The sequence below is a fragment of the Diabrotica undecimpunctata genome, chromosome 1 (genome assembly GCF_040954645.1).
Source record: "Diabrotica undecimpunctata isolate CICGRU chromosome 1, icDiaUnde3, whole genome shotgun sequence".
Taxonomy (NCBI): Eukaryota; Metazoa; Arthropoda; class Insecta; order Coleoptera; family Chrysomelidae; genus Diabrotica; species Diabrotica undecimpunctata.
This window is the reverse complement of record NC_092803.1, coordinates 112629259-112635769: the sequence shown is the minus strand read 5'-3', so window position 1 is coordinate 112635769 and position 6511 is coordinate 112629259. Positions and strand designations below refer to the sequence as shown.

General features: G+C 30.1%; 1 protein-coding gene across 1 annotated transcript in view; it reads left to right on the top strand.

The window, feature by feature from the left end:
- The window catches only part of SPARC (secreted protein, acidic, cysteine-rich), a 34055-nt gene continuing 27544 nt past the window's right edge, over positions 1–6511 (top strand). Inside the window, exon 1 of the mRNA XM_072546960.1 lies at positions 1–149. The gene's annotated coding sequence lies outside the window, so the exon portion shown is untranslated. The remainder of the gene's footprint in view (positions 150–6511) is intronic.

The window sequence follows — 6511 nt, the reverse complement described above, 5'->3', positions numbered from 1 at the left end:
TTTACAGTAGTGGTGTGGGCGATTTTTACAGCACTCTCTTTGATCATGCATGATCTTCTCTTTCAGATGAGAAATTCATACAACCAGTCAACAGTAGTTAGGTTAGTCACTGTTTTAAGTGCACTGAAACAAGAGGAACATCTGGCTGAGTAAGTTTACTTTTCAAATGTTTTGAATTTCTTTTTTGATTGTTCGTATGTTTGATGTCATTTTTGTATTTAACATTTTTATTAGCAACAATAATTTGAAGTAGATTTTATACCAATAATGTATTGCGTGATGTTGATTGCCGGTTTGAAATAGTCAAAAATCTTTAAGATTATCTTTAATTTGCTCTTATTGATCAGAATATACTTATTTTCTACGGATATAATCCAAATTTTCTTAAATTTTATTTATTTAAAGTAAGTTTTTTTTTTATCATTTTCATCTTTTAAGAGTTAGATTTTTATACTGCTTTTATTTTATCTTTATTTTATTTATCCCATTTTCTATCTAAGTATTTTTATATTTAAGAATTTGATTTAACATAGAAACGTTATAACCATTTTACGCAACGAAATAATAATTCTCTTATTCGTTTTTATTTGTTAGAAATGCTTTTAATGCTCATGAAATTATCGGTTTTTTAATTATTTTATTATATTTTATTATACGTACATATCTTCCCCTTTACATGCCGTTTGTAATTAATCTCTAGCATTTTAGTTTAATTTGAAAAAATTTTCTTTATGCTTTGTACTTTACTTTGTACATTCATTACATCATCTACTTCCTGGTTTTGCTAATCGTCTGTTTTCTTTCTTCTTTGTTATTTTACCTTAGTTTCCTTTTTTATGGGTCATTAAATTTTTCTTAATGTTCTCTTAATCTTATTTTTAAACCTATTTAGCCTATGTTTGTTAGGTACACGGTCTTAACTCCATTTATGAACACTATTTGTTGCTGAATTTATTGTAATCTCGGGCTTTTGCTAAGGTTTTAATCGTCTTGCCTATAGACAACGTTCAAGTGTTTATAGTGTGCGCGGATTAGTTCATATTAGATATGCTCTAGCTCTAAATTGCAAATATTCGTATTTTATTTGGTTTACATAACCTTTTTTCTTTTGTTGTTACTTTCTGTAACATTTTTTTTTAATATAGTTTCTTTTTAGTTCTAATGTTCTTCCTCTGGTGCACTCCATTACTGGAGGTTTGCGATTACTACATCAAAATGTTCTCTATTCTGCGTAACTCTTAGTAATTTTTGGACGTTCATGCCCGTTCAAGTTCTGATATTGCCAAGCTATCACATGGCTCTTCTGCCTATTCCTTTTCGGCCCTCTATCTTACCTTCAATTATTGATCGTAGCAAGTTATATTTGTCATTTCTCGTTATGTAGCCTAGGTATGAGGTCTTTCTCTCCTTAATCGTTGTTATACGTTCTAACTCTCTATTTAAGGAGTTTAATATTGTTCGATTCGTAATGTGTTATGTTCATGATATTCTGAACAGTCTGCGATAAACACTTCAAAGGCTTCTAGCCGTCTCATTGTATTTAATTTTAACGTCCAGGCTTCAACTCCATATAGAAGGACTGACCAAAGTTAGCATTTAATAACTCTACTCCGGATGTCTAAGCTTAGTTTTCGGTTATAGATAATTTGCTTTTATTTATTATACATGTTCTTAGTCTCTTCTATTCGTGTTTATATTTCGATATATGGATCCCACTTATCATTTAGTACTACTCCCAAGTATCTGAATTTGTAAACTCGTTCTAATTGAGTGTTATTTAGGTCAACGGGACAATTTTCATTGGTTTTGTCAATCACCATTACTTTAGTTCTTTGAAGATTTATTGTTAGTCCCATTGCTTCACTTTCATTATTAACTCTGTCCAGTATATTTTGTAAGTCTTCCAGTTTTTCTACTATTAGAACGCTATCGTCTTTAATTCTGTTTCCATTAAAAGTTTTAGCCCTGCTTTTAATATGCATCTCTAGAAAAATTTTGATTGTTTCAATATTTGAAGATGTTCTGATGTTGTATGTGGTGCATTTAATTTTCTCTTTCTCTAATTGCATTTCACAATTAGTATTGTTATGAAATCATGTTTTTTTTGTTCAACGATAACTTTTTATTGCGATACGTTGTTAATAACGTTGGTTTAGAGTTTACGTAATTTTTCTAAGCTTTTCAATTTATGAAATTTCATTTATCGAAATTGAAATGTCCGACGTAAAACAAAGCCAAAACAGAAATTAAAATAAGTATTTTCATTACTATACAATCCCAAATAAATGGTGAACGGGGACTACTATTCATATGTTTAAGAAAGAAAATACCAGTGAATAAGAAAGGTCTTCATTTACCAAGCACCAAGTTAGAATTTATAATAAAGATTATAATAAATCTATCTATCTATCTAATTAGCCTTCTTAGGTCCATCTTTGGACATAGGCCTCCCCAATCCTTTTCCCTTCTTCTCTGTCTGTCGCTATAGTCATCCACCTAGTCCACGTGCTTCTTGATATCATCTGGCCATCTCATTTGGGGCCTTCCTCTGCTTCGTTTATATTCCCACGGTCTCCAACTTATAAGAATTTTGTTCCATCGGTTCCAAAGATTATAATGAATACAACCAATTAAATCAATAGTCTTCTAGAAGAGGAACAGCAACTATTCAGGGTGAACGGATGCGGTTTTTGACATTTGAACAAAAGACTAAAAAATCAAAAATAAACAGCCTAAATTACATTTATTGACTTAGTAAATACATTTGATCGCTTCCAATTGAAAGATTTAATACATATTCTCTACAACAAGAGAAATAATGTAAAATCTTATCAACATGACGAACTTAATTAATAACTTGAAGAATGAAAAAGAAAAGTATTTTTGAAGTGTGTAAATAATAATAGCTGATAGATATATAACGGACTATATATAACTAACGGATCCGTCCGATGGCCTCCAAGATCGCCTGTGCTATCACCCTTAGATTTCTAAGTGATCTGTAGTGAGCTGTTTAAAAAGAATCATTTATAACGAAGAACTTACAGATTAGACGATTTAAAAACTAAAATTAGACAGGCGTGTACCCTGATAACGCCAGAGATGATGCATGCGGCATGTACACGTGAACTGTTTAGACAGTTTGACTCTTTTGTTAAAGCAGAGGAGTTCATTTTGAACACCTTGTATAAAATTATTTCACATTTTGAATGTTATTGATTATTGTTGAATATATATATATATATATATATATATATATATATATATATATATATATATATATATAATATGAAAATATATATAAATTGAAATTTTAGCTTACCTATTAAAATTAATACCCTCATTGTGGTACGCTGTTGTATTTGGGATAATAAACCCTTTCATCTGACGTGACCTTCACTTCCCTGATCAATTAAATTTTTTCCATTGTAATCACGTCACAGCACTGGTGATGACGTCACACATCTCATGTATACATCAATTCATTGTATTGTAGGTACCTATAATTGAAATTTCCCAATTTTCAAATAAAAATATTCATTACTTCCTTAATTATATGCTATTAAAAACATCTTGGAACACCGTGTATAATTTTTTCCCTTATTTAGTATATATTTAGATCTTAAATAAGGATGAATATAGGCGGTTCTCTTCATGTTGCTAAAAGAAAACTCACTGGAAAAATTAGTTGACGAAGTAGTTTGCAGTATCTTTTTTGAGCAGGAATGATATTTCTGATGAACTATATAGAATTATTTTTACTATGAAAAATGTATTTTCCGGCTTATTTTTAGTTAAATAAAACCGCACATGGTCATTATATCAAATGTAACGAAAACGATAATATAAATTGAAAGAATTATAAATATTTGTTTTGAGATTCTTAAATAGTCCCAAGCTGTTAATAGCCATCATTTTCAATTACAAAAGTGAAATATTTGTTGAAGTGAATATTAACTCAATTGATGTTTAACTGCGCTCATTTAAATCACTGTTCATTTTGGTTTTACTCTCATAACAAATAAAGTGTTTCGATATGAATTAAGTTACTTGAAAGATGAGAGTATCACAAACAAAAACTAAGTCATTAATACAGAAGCTGGAACAACTTAAGGAGACTTTTACTTTCGAAATCGAAAAAAAAGACAATTTTTAAATATTAATTTTTATTAAAAGACAAAGAAACGTATTATATTTATGGTTATAATTTTTTTGTATTCATTGTTAAGAAGATTTTGAGGTATTCAAAAATTTTTTTGGCACTTTTAGTTGTTTTTCACAACTGCAGAGGATGTCTTCCGAAAGATGAATTTTATTTTGGGAGCACATTTCTGCCCTGTAATTTTTTTTAATTACAACTGGATTCAATTCATGAGAGTTAAAACTAAAAAGTAAACCATTAAAAGTTATTTGTTTTTAATTTTAAGGCCTTTATATGCGATTTTATAAAAAAATCGAAAAAAAAATGCCTGTTTTGTGGCTGAATTTACTCCAGAACTAAAAAGCTGGAATGGTTTTTTTAACTTGTTAGAGGTTTATTTAGTAATAATATATATAAAGTAACAAAAACAATTTGGTTTACTGAGATTGGTGTAGTAGATTTAAGAAAAACGTCTCCCAGTTTTGAAAAATGTGATTTCAAGAAAAACGCGCATTTTTACTATAATTTTATAGAATAAAATAGCAATACTTATTTTTCCTGGTTCTTAGTGGGTGCCCTCACTGTCCATTAAAAGCTATAAATCTTCTTCTTTTCGATTAACGATTTTCGTTGATACTTCTCCAATTTTTTGAGAAACTGAGTAATTCAGAATTATTTTCTGTGGTCAACTTATTACCTTTGAATTTTATTTTCATATGATGCTTATTTGAATGCGTTTCCTTACTTCGACTAACGTTTAAATGATCACCGGATCCTGACATTTCTTGCGACTTTTAAAATAATAATTTTCGATAAAATTCAATAGTATAAAATACGAACTTTATAAGTTTTGTAAGGAACTGTCGAGTTGCAGGTGCACAGCTGAAGCGGGGCACGCGGTGTTGTATACAAACAGCTTATATACAGTATATATACAGCTTAACTTCGTTTCTATTTCCAATTTATTAATATAATTTTAGGAGAGTATTTCTATAATACTAAGAAAGGTTTTTACGTATAAAAATCGATTTTTTGAAAATTTAGAGTAAAATTCTCCTTAGTGATCTTCATTGATAAATACAATATTCAAAAAATAATAAAGATCTCCATTCTGGGCTTAATGGAATATATAAGAAATAATAAATAATAAAAATATGACATATCGACATAAAAGTGGGGAAAGCTATTCGTAAAACCAGTCAAAAATAGATGAAACAGCAGTGTAATCTCATAACTTATCTAAGACAAAAATATTGAAAGAGTTACGTAAAATAAAACCACTGAAAAGAGAAAAAAATGTTATTTAAGGTATAACAAATTATAGCTAATATGCGGTAACACTACCTTATAATCTTGGTGATTATCAATCTTTCATCAATCATATTCTCCATATACTTTTATTTTATACCCATACATATGTGGTATTCCCAGCGAATACTGACCTTATTATATGTAGGCTTAATGCCTTAAGGCTAGACATGAAAAGTAAGATCAAAAAATCTTGAAGGCTATTGGTATTCACTTAAATATTACTAGTCTCACAACCCTAGATTAGAACTGAAAGTTTCGTATATATTGATCTTTTTTTTTTCTTGTTAGATAAGCTGCTTAATTAGTCTATATTAACGATTTGTGAGCATTTGTTCCTTCATTACGTTTTTGGCTACTAGACTCATATCCTCTGTTGCATTGGAAAGTCCAGCGAACATCTCCCTGGATTTATTTGTAGTGCATGCGACAAAGTCCATGATCTGTCTTCTTCTTTAAGTTTCATCTTATATCGAAGGTTGGAAATCATCATAGTCCAAGATTTACGTCGGTTTACATGTCAGTATTGGGACTATTAGGCAGTTGGGCCTAATTAGGCTAAAAATATTAAATATACCTGGACACAAAAAAACATGAGATACCGACACAAAAGTGGGGAAAGATATTCGTAAAACCAGGTAGGTATAGATGAAATAACAAGGTAATGTTGTCACGCTTTTTTTAACAATGAAATATTTCGACAAATGTTTGCTGCTCTTTTTAACTTTCATTTGTTAGATAGAAACCCTTCCATAGTAACAAATAGATCAGTTTCTATTGTGAAGTACCCTGCCTCCCTTCTAAGAAAAGCAGAGGAGTTTGTTTTCGGTGAAATTATAATTCCTGTCAAGAGAAAGTGCTTAGGTTACAAAAACAACCATACTAGCCTTGACATTTAAATATCATTTTTACGTGGCACTCTTCGGCCCATACTCCCACTCCTTTTTTTATCCGTAGCTTGTCTAAGATCAGAATTCGAATTCATTTTCGAGTTGGTTCCTGTGGCAAGCGGCTTGTCTCCATCAAACGGCGGTAAGTGTATTTTCAATTCACCCTTATCTA